General features: G+C 44.1%; 1 protein-coding gene across 1 annotated transcript in view; it reads right to left on the minus strand.

The window, feature by feature from the left end:
• Positions 1-267: 267 nt before the first annotated feature.
• Positions 268-14,428, minus strand: part of LOC142365545 (sorting nexin-18-like) — a 124,803-nt gene continuing 110,642 nt past the window's right edge. Inside the window, exon 3 of the mRNA XM_075446396.1 lies at positions 268-438. The gene's annotated coding sequence lies outside the window, so the exon portion shown is untranslated. The remainder of the gene's footprint in view (positions 439-14,428) is intronic.

A 14,428-nucleotide genomic window follows, 5' to 3' on the forward strand; every position in this document is an offset into this window, starting at 1 on the left:
TTTGATTATAATCTCTATGGAACACATGCACAATTATTACACCCAATATGTAAACACATATTAAACTTACACATATTTGTCTACCACTGCCAATGCATAATAGAAGATTCATATTGACAATTCTGTAGTAAATTATAACTATCAAAACCACAACAAAATAAAACTATTTTGCATTATCAAAACAGTAACCTAAACAATAAAGCAAAAAGGTAAAAAGGTCACATAATATACAAGTAAAATTAGAAATCAGTATTCCTATCAAAATTAAATCACTATTGTCCTTTTTGTCAGATTGTGTTGACCTTCTGGAAACTTTGGTTCACAGATGATTCCACAGATTAGGACTAGAAGTATAAATCAGCAGTCCTTGATGGCAGTCTGTTTTGACACGTGACAGTCTGTGTTTTCAGGCGTAGTTTCCCAGCGTTTGGAAAATACCTGTAAACAGAAAAGAAAGGAAAATGCTCGGTTGTCATTGAAACCGGCATATAATAGGTTAAAAGGTAGGTACTATCCATCTAGCACTGATTCGATGCAGTTTTCCAGAGCTATCTTTCGCTTCCCAAGCGTAAAGATTTTTTGGTTTTGTTAATACTAGTGCCACTGTTCCAATGTGAGGCATTTTAACCAGCACTGGCTGGCCTGCGTAAAAGCCAGTAGGGTGTTCTGGTTTTACATGTGCCTTTGGCACCAGAGTTGTGGCAGGAGCAGAGAATGCTTTCATTTTGGGACAGTCATCTCTGGCCCATCTATTATTTAATTGATAGATGGCACTGGATAATCGCAGATGCCACCCAGATTCATGGGTTTTAGCAAATCGCTTAACTAACCCGTTTGTTCTCTCAACAATACCATTTGCTTGGGGGTAGTACGGAGTATGGAATACCCACCGAATTGCTTCTTCTTTTGCCCAGTCTTGTACCACTGTGGCTGTAAAGTGTGATCCGTTGTCACTTTGAATCTCCTCAGGAAGGGGGAGGGTGCTGAACCATTCCTTCAGGCTGTAAACTGTGTTATCTCCAGTTGCAGCTGGGACAGCTGTTGCTGTTGTTGGTAATTCCTGAAACAACTTCCACCCCTACTAATATATGTTTTTTTACCCCCTGAGGGTCTCAATGGACCTATGTAATCAATTTGCCAGGTGTGCCACAGTGTTTTTTTATTTCGGATGTGCATGGGAGGTGCCTTACTTGGATGATCTTTGTTAAGTCGCAGGCGACACTGTGAACAGGCAGTGACCACTTGTTCACACAGTTTTGTTGACACAGGCCATCCTCGGGCTATGCCTTCCCGATACAAATCAACTCGGCCAGTGTGCCCTCGTTTTACATGTAACCATTCAAGTAAACGTTCCCATTCTAATTCATCACTTACAATATCAATTTTGTGTAGCCGTGTGAGGCTATCAACTTGATTGAACTGGGCAGCAGCAGAGGCTGATCGATCATGCCCTTTCACCCAGCCAATGTGCAGTATCCTTTGTTCTCCTATTTTTAGCAATTGTTTCCAGCTGTCAGTTTGCCAGACTGGGACTCTATTTACCTGCCAGTCGTTGGCTGCCCAGTGGCTCACCCACTCGGTAGCTCCTTTAAAAACAGCATATGAGTCAGTGTAAATATAGTCAGCACCGTGTTGTGCAGCTAGTAAGACTGCCCTAAGCTCCCCCACTTGTGCACTTCCTTTACCTGTTTCGCTGACCCGTTCTCCCGTGGCTACTTCCAGTGCCACTGCATTATAATTCCACTCATTATTTTACCTGTAGGATGACGCATCAGTGAACCATACCCCTTCGAGGTTGCTGGTTTCTGTTAGAGGAAGCGCCTCCCAAATTGGAGATGGTTTGCTTGGAGGAGTTTGGAACAGCGAAGTATTATCTATATCTTTTTGCAGTTTAGACACTTTAGTGCTGCCCTCTGTAATAGGCATAATGTCATGGATGCTTTCCAGATAGGCATACCACTTACGGACCGTGGGTTTTTGGGCAATGTCAGCAGGCGGCACCGTCCCTTTACAAATTGTGTCTAGGAGGCGGAAAGGTCCCCGAATGATTACACTCTGTTTTTTTCTTATTTGTTCCACTCGCTTTACAGCTCGTACCAAAGACAATAGTCCCTTTTCCAGGTCTGGGTATCGCGATTCAGTATCATTAAAGGACTTTGAACTGGACTCAAGTGGACGCTCAGGCCCTTCAGGTCCTTTTTGCCAAACATTACAGTGAGAACCCTGTTCACTAAATCCCCATTCCACATGAATTGGATCAGAGGGATGTACAGGACCTAGCTGCTGAAATAGTCTCAATTCTTTTACCAGTGTCTCCAGGGCATTAGAATGTTGATTTGTCCACTCCCATGATTTCTTTTTTCGCAGCAAATTGTAAAGGGGTCGAGCAATGATAGAAAATCCAGGGACATGTTTACGCCAGTATACTAAAGTTCCTAAAACTTGTTGCAATTCCTTAACATTAGAGGGATCCTGTCCCTGTTCTATTTTCTCCAGTGTGTCAGGAGGGATAGATAAGGCTCCTTAGATCCACCAGAGCCCTAGGAATTTAACTTCCTGTGCTGGTCCCTGACACTTGGATGGGGGAATTTCCAGACCCAAGGTTGTTAATTGCAATGTCACATCATCCATAGCCAGTTTAACAGTGTCAAATTGTTCCCCTCCAATCAAAAGATCATCTATATATTGATATATAGTAACATCTGATGGAATAGGAATTCCAGTCAGTGTTTTAGCTAAAGCATTTTGAGCAATGGTGGGGGAATGTTTATATCCCTGAGGCAGCCTGTTAAAGGTGTATTGTATCCCTTTCCAGGTAAAAGCAAATTGGGCTTTATCATGTTCCTGGAGTGGAACCATAAAAAACATATCTTTTACATCTAAAGTTGCCATCCATGTGTGAGATGCTCCCTGTATCTGAGTTACCAATTCTGCAATGCTCGGTACAGCTGCAGTTAAAGGTGCAGTGTTGGCATTTAATCGCCTGTAATCAATCGTGAGTCTCCACTGCCCGTTTGGTTTTTTTACTGGCCAGACAGGGGAATTATAGGGTGAGTGTGTATGAGTGATGATGCCTCGGTTTTCTAAGTCTTTTACCACCCCGTCAATACCCGCTTGCGCAGCTGCTGGTAAGGTGTACTGTTTTGTGTTTGTAATTTTTGATGGTGGTAAAGATATGGACATTTCTAGTAAATTAATTTTTTTAGGCTCATTCTGTTTAATTTCTCGCCCAGCAAAACTCCAAACTGAACCATCAGGGAGTTTCCACACTCTGCCATACAACAAATCAAATCCCAAAATATTAGTGTTAGCAGCACCGACCAGTACTTCAGTGCGGGTTAATCTTTGTTCGCCCGGGAGCCACAGGGTAATTTTTGCTGTGGGGCATTCCCTTATGACTCCATCAATGCCTGTAAATTTTACTTTACGGCGACCAGGTTTTAGATTTAAGCATGTAGCAGTCTCCTTGGTGATTACCGAAATTTGAGCACCAGTATCAATGAGAAAATTTACAAAATCTTTCTTCGGTCCCACCGGAATGGCAATGACAGGTTCGGGAGGTGTATCAGAGAGCCACTGTATAGCTAATACCCGCCGAGGAAGGAGGCTCACAGCCCTCCCCGCGGATAGGCGTTTTTTGCCTGAGGGTCCGTCAGATCAATTAGCTCCCGCTGTGGGGCGGGGGGTGCAGTGTTATAAGTTGCTTTGTTTTCTGCCTGTCTTTGCTGAATTAAGCTAATGGCTTAACGACTGTACCAGAATTTTTAGGTCAGTCGTGGATATACCAATCAGTAGATGCCGTGGCACCCCAATAGCTCGAGCTTTACGCCAGAGCTCGTTACGCTCCGTATCAAATTTTAATTTGCATTCGGGCTTAGCCTTAGGGCTGTGAATCTGGTGAAGTCGCCGAGGTGGCGGATCAGATAACTGTGAGGATCTGATCCATCCCATCCTGCGCCCGTAGTTTACTATATCTTGTACAAATTCACTCCAAGTGATTACTAGATTTTGATTTTGGTCCTGATCCTGATCCTGATCCTGATCCTGCCCTCGACGTGGGCGTCGGCCTTGTCTGGGGCGAGCAACTTGAAGTCGATCTTGTATATTGGCCACATATGTTTTTAAACTGTCTGGGAGGCCTCGGATCAGTGGAGTGAATCTTGCCGGATCTATAGGGGCTAACATTGGGGATCTTATTAACACATCCCGCTCATGCATTGCTTGTATGCAGGCAGCCTTTTGCACAGATGTCACCAAATCGGAGAACCCTGAGGTTTTTATAACAGAAGGTTCTCCTCTGTCATGTGGGTCTATGCCACCGGCCCAATAAGCAGCTCGCATAGTTAATGAATAATTATGATTACCTGGAGTCGTAGTTAGGAATACTCCAGGACCCCAGTAGCCTCCTACTTCTTCCTCATTTAAGAGGATTCGATCTCCCTCGGTAAGGGAGACTCGACACACATATTCCGTCTCGGATTCCTCCGGACGCCTGGAATATTTTTCCTGCAATTTTGCCAATTCAGCAGGAGACCATGGAATGGTTCGTACAGCAGTACGAGCCTGTTCTCCACCCTCATCGGTGGTTTCTGTTTTAATCAATGGTCGAATAGGTATAGGTTCTGGGGCCAAATCATAATCAGAATTTTCCTCCAGTTCATCATTATCATCCCTGTCCCAGATGTCTCCATCCCACGTCTCGGGATCCGCATACTGTGTTAATTTGCGGACTTGTTTAGCTGAGACAGAGGACGGTATTGGGTTTAATGACAGATTTAATTTTTCTTCTAAATGTTTTTCTCGCCTATTGGCCCAAAACAATTGCGATTTAAGGTAACCGATTTCACCTTTTAGGGTGTCGATTTTTGTCTCAAATTTCTTTTGACTTTCCTTTTCAAAAGTCAGTGAAGTTTTTAACACTTCATTTTCTGATTTTAGTGCAGCATATTCTACATCTGCAGTTTTTTCAGGTGGTGGGGACTCTTTAATTTCTTTCTGCGCGCAAGATAGGCAAGCCCCTAATACAGCACAAATAAATTTTTTGCCTTTAGTGCCTTTGATCTTTTGCTCACTTAAACACTGTTTTATACGTTCTACCACTTTATCCTCATCTTTCCAGAATTTCTGGGCCCATTGAATACCTGCTTGTGAAGGTGCACACTTATATTTTTGTAGCAGTTTATCCATGGCAATCCTGACGACTACGCCAATTTTTTTACTGTCGCGTTAAAGGGGGGGGGGTAAGGGGAGTCTGATATTCAACTAGCCTACCAGAGCCCTTCCAAGGACTTTCACTGAAACAGTTTCGCAAAGTTGAAACAACAGGTAATTTATTCAAGCGACAGTTATCACAGATTCGGAATTGCCGTTGATAAATTCACTGTCTACAAAAGTTGAGCTCAAAGTAATAGTTTAGCGCTTTAGTTAACCATGTGTTCCCAGGGATACGTCTGACAAAGTCAGAGGCGTGACTCTTACCAAAAAGGCGTCCCTTCTTGGGGGGGGGAAGAGAGGTTCAGGCCCGTCGACCCGTCCGTCAGGTGAAGTTCTCGCTTGGCTCCTCCTCCCAAAGAGAGTTTTCAAGTGCCAATTTTTATATGTTTGGAAATCTTTTTGCGAGGTGGGACTAAGTCAATTATTGTGTATCGATTGGCTCTTGGCATGGAATGTCATGTCGTCAGAAGCGGGACTCAGCAGTGTGACACGCCTTCGGAGCGGGCATCTTGGTATGTGCATTCGGGGGCCATCTGTGCTTTGTCCAAAGCAATCTCTGAAGCAATCTCTGGCTGCACAGCCTCCGCGGTGCCCCACAGATCACCGAGTTTACAGTGATGGGCTATCCCCCCTTACTTTTGTCTGATAAGATAAGCACCAGTTATTTACTTCCTTTGTTAGCTCTTTGACTCTTGACAACCTCAGTCCCTTTGTCTTTTGTCTTGCATTCGACAAGTCCAGCAAGGCCGTGGATTACAGTATGCTACATATCTAGAATGTGAGGATTTGCTCTCTTAGGGAAGCAATCGCTTAAAGAAGGAATGAGCTGAGTTGCTCTTTGAGAAGAAGAGGCAGCCTGACTTGTAGGTATTCAGAAGCAGAGCTATCTGAGCAGTCAGTAGATGAGATGATCCATAACTGCTTAACAGTGATAGACAGAATGCTCATGCCAGAGCAATTTCCAAACCTTAAATGTAGGCAGTAAAAACAGGTATCAAAATTATTAGGTACTGATGATGGCCTTATGCTATTGCATTCTGCTTGTGTGGGTTAGCTTGGCCCTACTCTGCATCACCCATCCCTGTTGTGTGCCTTCCTCCCCTCTCTCTCTGTTCCTTTCCCCAGTGTTTGGGTGGCATTGCTTTTGCGATCACTCTGCTCCCATGTTTGGGAACAGGCAGAGGGTGTTCTCAGTTTCCTTTCCTTCACCCAGTCTGTTAACCGATAAATAACTTTCCCTGTTGAGGTGTCGGACCAGAGCTGAACTGCTGCAGGGACTGGAAAAGGTTTTCAGGTCTTGGGACAAATGTGGGTGAAAGAGAAGGTTATGTTTGGATGAGGATCCCATTTGAACGGAAAGCATGGGAGACTATTGTCTGAGGTCCTCTGCTGCACAGTGAAGTCCCTTGTGATCAAGTCCTGGCTCGTGAGTGAGATCAGGTCTATTAAGAACAAACTGGGGCTTTGTGGCACAGAAATACACACCTGTCATGGATGGAGTGATGCACTTCACTCTTAAGAGAGAAGCAACAATATATTTATTGATATAAAACAGTGAGTTAACAAAATTTGATAGTAAATGCAACAGTTGTTTAACAAGATTCGATGGCAAGGTACACTGGATTATTTACTGCATAGAGGACAGGGTCAGATAAAACTGTCAGGGAGACCGTCCCATTGAGTCATGACTTTCAGAAAGGACCCCCTTGCTTTCTAAACTCCTTCTCAGAGAGGAGTCTAGGTGCAGCTGGATCTGGACTTAGCCCAGATTTGGTCAACAATTTATGTCTAAAGGATTATATATGTGCAATCAATCCTTTATATCACTTAGCTAAGATTTCAAAGTTTAAACGCACTTACTGATCACTTACCGAGAATCTGTTGCAGCAAGGAATCTCTCAACTTCGAGGAGTAAACCTTGAGGGACATCCCCAAACTCAAGGGGAGATATTGGTGTGCAGCCCACTGCCATGCATGAGAGCTCAAAGGGCTCTTGGGCTGCTCACTATTTATGAGGTAAGATGATTGACTCTTAGTCATATTTGCATACCGACTGCAGTTTCCAAATTTGGCTTGTCAGACATTGACCAGCACTGTGGTTAGGTGGGTGCATTGCCATAAATTAGCCCTTGGCTACTGTGCTGTTATCTGTCTCCCCCGAATCCACTCTGAGCCAGCTGCAGCCATCATGATGAGACGCATCCATCATGATTGACATCAATGGTTATCGCTTGAGCAGGCTTATGGAAAAGGTCAGGTGGGGGGGGGGGGAAGCATACCGTCACAACACAACACCTCCTCCATCCCCATGTCCCTGCACTGTGAAGGTGGTGGTGCAGTAACCTGGTATGGTTATGAAAAATTGAAGCGGCAACATCCATCACTACAGTGTGACCATGTCTGAGGGTTATTGTGTCTTAGTTTTTATGGCACTGGGGCCTGATTTGCATAAATAGGAGGTTATTGAGAGTTAAATGTGTTTGCAGATCCACATGGTCTGATGAACTGTTTCTCTCAGTTCCACATTTCTGACCACATCTGCTGTACACACAACACAAGGTTGTGCTTCCCTCTCTTCCTGTCATGCAGAAAAGGGAAAAGAAGAGAAAGAGGAGGGAGATTTCTTGAATTAGATATAGCATGGAAGAATTTTTCTATACCCAAGGGACTGCTTTGCTTTTCAAAGCAATATGGATAGAGAGAGGCATGGATATGTGAAAAAAGGAAAAGAGCCAGAAGATCTCATTTGATTATAACAACTCTGATTCGAAGTAGATGTGGTTTGAGCCAGGGCACAACTACATGTAAACAGGCAGAATCCTGAGGCTACTAATGGCTTGCAAAACATTCCCATTCTTCAGTTTGCTTACCATATATTTTTCTTCTGAATATTATAGCAGGAGCATGTTACTTTTTGTTATTCCTCTATAAACATCATGCTTTAGTGAAGATGGGTTGATAATTCAGACTTCAAGGATATATCCTGATAGTATCTGAATTTATATATTGATACCTATAAAAGCTTGTTGCTCAAGAAATAAAATGTAAAAATGGAGGCAGAAGTGGGGGCAGGGGAACAGGATTATGGAGACCTATTGCTCTTCCAAAAGTATCAGTAAACATCAGATTTAGTTTGCTGAGTGTATGCCATGAAACAGTGCATAATAAAGAAGCCAAATAAAACAGTTTTTTTTTTTCTTTTAGGAAATTATTAGATTTGGTTTCGTTATAGCTATATCAAAAATTATCTTGGTTTGGCTAAATTCCAGAAAGCTCTTTATAATCTTTAAGACAGAAGGTACTGGTTAGTGCAATGCTATGTGTTAAATGAATTTTGTTACCCCTCAGTCTCCATTCATCTTAATAATACATTATTTCAGTTGAGGTCATTATTTCTGTTGTGTGATGTTCTTTCTAATTTGTTTGGTATTTATTTTTTAATTTCATTTAATGAAAAACATCTTTCATATCGGTGAAGTGTGTTTCAGGCTTCTGGTAATAATCAATTTTGGTTTATGTGTGTTCACTAAAAACTGTGCTGTGTTAAGGCTTCTCCCAGCCAAATCTCCCTGCCTTCTGTGGGCAACTGGGATTACCAAAAAAATTAATGTCGATGACTTCAGATGGAGTTTGAATTCAATTCTAGACACGTAATATAGGGACAAGGCTTCTTATACATGCTCTATTCCATACTTTGGATTGGTTTTGCAGAAGCAATTACACATGCTGAAAAGAACTGTGCTTTTTTTCATGTCTGTAAAACAAAGATACTTCCTACTGATGTACTTTTTGACTGAAAAAGCCATGGAAGAGTTGTAACTAGAAGGTAACTAGAAAAAGGGCAAAAATGCTGATCTTATAAAATGTTATTAAAATGCTAAGTAGAATAGATGAGAGGGTGAGTTGTACATATAAAACTCACCCTTTGGGAATAATTGCTGTTGCAAATTTATGTTACTTTTAATTGATGTTTTTTAGGTTCCAGGAAACCTATTTCACGATGTTATCTGAAAGCTGTAACCAACGATGTGACCAATGCAGGAAACAGAACTATAACTTTTGTGATTGCAACTTCCTCAAAACTTGGAAGGCTGATCAGAATAAATTCTGATAATACCACTCAGGAACTCCTCAGTTTTACACAGTCTATGGTAAGCATTTACTTTATAATAACTAGTTCAGGGGTAGATTGTTACTTCAAAGGGCATATCAGTTGCTTGTTCTTTGTGTGATCCATTTATATCTGTTAAGTAACCAGGCATACGTGACCCATCAATGCAATTGCCCAGATTTGCTGTGTCATGAAATATCTGGCATCTACTAATGAACTCAAGAGCAGCCTTTGTTCCCCTCTGCTTGGATACTAGCAGACTCCTGGCAATTTCCATTGTTTTGCTTGTAACAGTATTTTTCAAGAACTGTTCTGGTGCCATTAACCAGCAGTCTGAGGTTGGAAGCCTGTAGTTTTTGGCAGAAGGAGTAGCCTTTTGCTCTATGAAAACTCCAAGTATCAGATTCATTTCAGCTGTACACAGTCCTCATGGGTGTCTCCGAGAGGACTTTTATTAACTTGATTGGCTGTGATACTAAGTGCCTAAAGAATCTTAAATGTGATACAGGGTCTCATACTTGAATGACTATAACGTGGCAGCTCATGTAACTTGATAGAAAACATTCTTTTGAACTGAAAAGAAATGAGTTATGTCTGTGTGCAGAATCTGAATATAACTGTGTGCTCTATTTTCAGAAAATCTAAGTGGGGGTGATAAAAGGAGCTCGATCATCTGACTTTACTACAGGAAAAACTAAAAGATAATTTGGTCTTAATCTACTTTTACAGATTTAAAAAGTGGCCGTTTGATTTAGTATATGAAGGAATGAGAAAATCTATTGGCCAGAAATTGAAAATTGACCAATAAAACCTGGAAAAAAGACATGAAGTATCAGTGAGAAAATGACATTGATATTACAAACATTGTATATTCTCCGTAACGTGGAGAATAAGACATTCAATTTCTGTTTGATAATAAGAAGCTTGCAAATCTAATTTGAACTGAAAAGTATTTTGAGTGAGTTTGGTTCTTTGGATTTTCTTTGACTTCATTCTGTATTGTGGAACTTGAAAATTCACTTCTGAAAAGTAGTATGCAGCTAGCTTATAAAAGAAGTTAGTACTTTTGCTACAGTGCTGAACTATTCCCTGTGCCCTGTGGTTTATTGCCTCATTGAAAAAAAAAATTAAATTACTGTTGCATTCCAAGAAATTTTTTCAAGGACAGTTGTTTAGCAGCTGTCATGGTTTAGCCCCAGCTGGCAACGAAGAACCACGTGGTCGCTCTATCGCCCCTCCCCCACTCTGGGGTGGGAAGAAGAATCAGAAGAAAAAGGCAAAACTCATGGGTTGGGATGAAAACAGTTTAGCAGAAGAGCAAAGGAAGAGAAAAATAATAACAATAATAGTGATAAAAAGAATATACAAAACAAAGGAATACACAGTGCAATTTTACTGATCACCCTATGCCCAGCCTGCTCCTGAGAAGTGATTACCCTCTCCCCAGCCAGCATCCCCAGTTAAATACTGATCATAACATCATACGGTATTGAATATCGAGTTTGGCTAGTTTGGGTCAGCCTTCCTGGCTGCGTCCCCTACAAGGTTCCTGTGAAAATTAACAATATACTAACTGAAACCAGGATATTATCCACCTCTTATTCCATACCATCTATGTCATGCTTAGGTCCTGCAACTTCCAATAAATCACCACCAAGTTTCCTGTCTTTGAGATACACACACAGATATCATTCCCTTAGTCTATGGACCGTCCCTCTAAAATGTCACTTAATTTCATCTAATCCACGACTGTGAGCTCCATCTGTCATAACAGTCTTTCAGGGCAGGACAGATGATGTGTGGCGTTGGATGGTCGCATGCTGCAACCAGAGATTGCGGCTGGTGTATCTGGTGCAGCCTATGCCCACGGTCTGCGGGTTGAAGATGTCGATCTTGATGAAGATGCTGGGTGCCAGTTGCTGGAGCCAGGTCTGGTTCCATCACCGCAGCACTTTGCTTGGTTTCATCAAAGTTCATCCTTCATTAATTTGGGTGATTCTTACTGTAATATCATTGATATAGCATATAGCAACAACTATAGCAGTGATGACAGACAGTGAGAGGGCTATTTAGCAATTAACATCATACCATTTAATTTATGGACTACTCTGACCCAAAATCAAATCTCCTTGAGGTACACAACGGACTTCCCCACGCTTCTGCATCACCCACCAAGTGCAGCCAGGTCCTCGAGCAAAAGTAATCCCACGGACAGGTTTGCCTTTGCCCGAGGCAGGACTAACTAAAACTGACTTCCTCAACACATTCTTCCTGTGCGCTACAGGGACTTTATCCCCTTCTACAGTAAGTAACGGTTTTGAACGGACAGGGCCAACTCAACTGGTAGATCTCCTGGTGTTACCTAAACAGAAGGCCTTTGATAAATGAGTATCCCAGTGTTTGAAGGTCCCACCCCTCATTACACTCAGAGTAGTTTTTAACAGTCCATTGTACCGCTCGATCTTTCCGGAGGCTGGTGCATGATAGGGGATGTGATACACCCACTCAATACCGTGTTCTTTGGCCCAGGTGTCTATGAGGCTGTCAAGAAAATGAGTCCCGTTGTCTGACTCAGTTCTTTCGGGGGTGCCATGTCACCATAAGCCTTCTTTTTCAAGGCCCAGAATGGAATTCTGGGCAGTGGCATGGGGCACAGGGTAGGTTTCCACCCATCCGGTGGTGGCCTCCACCATTGTAAGCACATAGCGCTTGCCTTGGCAGGTTTGTGGCAGTGTGATGTAGTCAATCTGCCAAGCCTCCCCATATTTATATTTTAGCCATCGTCCTCCATGCCACTGAGGCTTTACCCGCTTGGCTTGCTTGATTGCAGCGCATGTTTCACATTCATGGATGACCTGTGCGATGGTGTCCATGGTCAAGTCCACCCCTCGGTCACGAGCCCATCTGTATGTCGCGTCTCTTCCTTGGTGGCCCGAGGTGTCATGGGCCCACCGAGCTATGAATAGTTCACCCTTATGTTGCCAGTCCAGATCCACCTGAGCCACTTCAATCTTGGCAGCCTGATCCACCTGGTGGTTGTTTTGATGTTCCTCAGTGGCCTGACTCTTAGGGATGTGGGCGTCCACGTGATGGACTTTTACAACCAACTGCTCCAGCCGGGCAGCAATATCTTGCCACCATGGGGCAGCCCAGATGGGTTTGCCTCTGCGCTGCCAGTTGTTCTTGTTCCATTGCTGCAGCCACACCCACAAGGCATTGGCCACCATCCAGGAGACGGTGTAAAGATAGAGCACTGGCCACTTCTCTTGATCAGCAATGTCTAAAGCCAGCTGGATGGCTTTCACCTCTGCAAACTGGCTTGACTCACCTTCTCCCTCGGCAGTTTCCGTGACTTGTCGTGTAGGGCTCCATACAGCAGCCTTCCACCTCCGCTGCTTCCCCACAATGTGACAGGACCCATCCGTGAACAGGGCATACTGTTTCTTATCTTCTGGAAGTTTATTATACAGTGGGGCCTCTTCAGCACCTGTCACCTCCTCCTCTGGCGATGCTCCAAAATCTTTGCCTTCTGGCCAGTCCATGATTACCTCCAGAATTCCTGGGCGACTGGGGTTTCCCATTCGGGTGTGCTGGCTGATCAGCGCGACCCACTTACTCCACGTAGCATCAGTGGCATGATGCGTAGAGGGGACCCTCTCTTTGAACATCCAGCCCAGGACCGGCAGTCGGGGTGCTAGGAGGAGCTGTGCTTCAGTGCCGACCACTTCTGAAGCAGCTCGAACGCCTTCATATGCTGCCAGAATCTCTTTTTCTGTGGGAGTATAGCGGGCCTCGGATCCTTTGTATCCCTGGCTCCAAAACCCCAGGGGTCGACCTCGAGTCTCCCCTGGTGCTTTCTGCCAGAGACTCCAGGTTGGTCCATTCTCCCCGGCTGCGGTGTAGAGCACGTTTTTAACATCTTGCCCTGACCGGACTGGACCAAGGGCTACGGCATGAACTGTCTCCCGTTTAATCTGCTCAAATGCCTGTCGTTGCTCAGGGCCCCATTCAAAATCATTCTTCTTCTAGGTCACTTGATAGAGAGGACTTACAGTCTGGCTGTAATTTGGGATGTGCATCCTCCAAAAACCCACAACACCTAGGAAGGCCTGTGCTTCCTCTTTGCTGGTTGGTGGGGACATAGCTGCTATTTTGTTGATGACATCCATTGGGATTTGACGGTGCCCATCCTGCCATTTTATTCCCAAAAACTGGATCTCTTGTGCAGGTCCCTTGACTTTACTTCGCTTAATTGCGTAACCGGTTTTCAGAAGGATCTGAACTATTTTCTCCCCTTTCTCAAAAACCTCCTCCTCTGTGTCACCCCATAAAATGATGTCATCGATGTACTGCAGATGTTCTGGAGCTTCACCCTGTTCCAGTGCAGTCTGGATTAGTCCATGGCAAATGGTGGGACTGTGTTTCCACCCTTGGGGCAGTCGATTCCAGGTGTAATGGATACCCCTTCAGGTGAAAGCAAACTGTGGCCTGCACTCTGCTGCCAAAGGGATGGGGAAGAATGCATTAGCCATGTCAGATTGTAGCATACCACTTGGCTGCCTTTGACTCCAGCTGATAGTGAAGTCCTAGCATGTCTGGCACGGCAGCACTCAGCAGTGGTGTGACTTCATTCAGGCCACAGTAGTCTATTGTCAGTCTCCACTCTCCAGTAGATTTTCTCACTGGCCATATGGGACTATTAAAGGGTGAGCGAGTTTTGCTGATCACTCCTTGACTCTCCAGCTGGCGGATCAGCTGATGAATGGGGAGAAGGGAGTCTCGGTTGGTACGATACTGTTGCCGGTGCACTGTTGTGGTTGCGATTGGCACCTGTTGTTCTTCAACCCTCAGCAACCCCACAACGGAAGGATTCTCCGAGAGACCAGGCAAAATGGACAGCTGTTTAATTTCTTCCATCTCCAAAGCAGCTATGCCAAAAGCCCACCGATACCCCCCTGGGTCCTTGAAATACCCTCTCCTGAGATAGTCTATACCAAGGATGCATGGAGCCTCGGGGCCAGTTACAATGGGGTGCTTCTGCCACTCCTTCCCAGTGAGGCTCACTTCAGCCTCCAATACACTCAGCTCTTGCGACCCCCCTGT

Source organism: Opisthocomus hoazin, chromosome W (assembly GCF_030867145.1).
Source record: "Opisthocomus hoazin isolate bOpiHoa1 chromosome W, bOpiHoa1.hap1, whole genome shotgun sequence".
NCBI lineage: Eukaryota > Metazoa > Chordata > Aves > Opisthocomiformes > Opisthocomidae > Opisthocomus > Opisthocomus hoazin.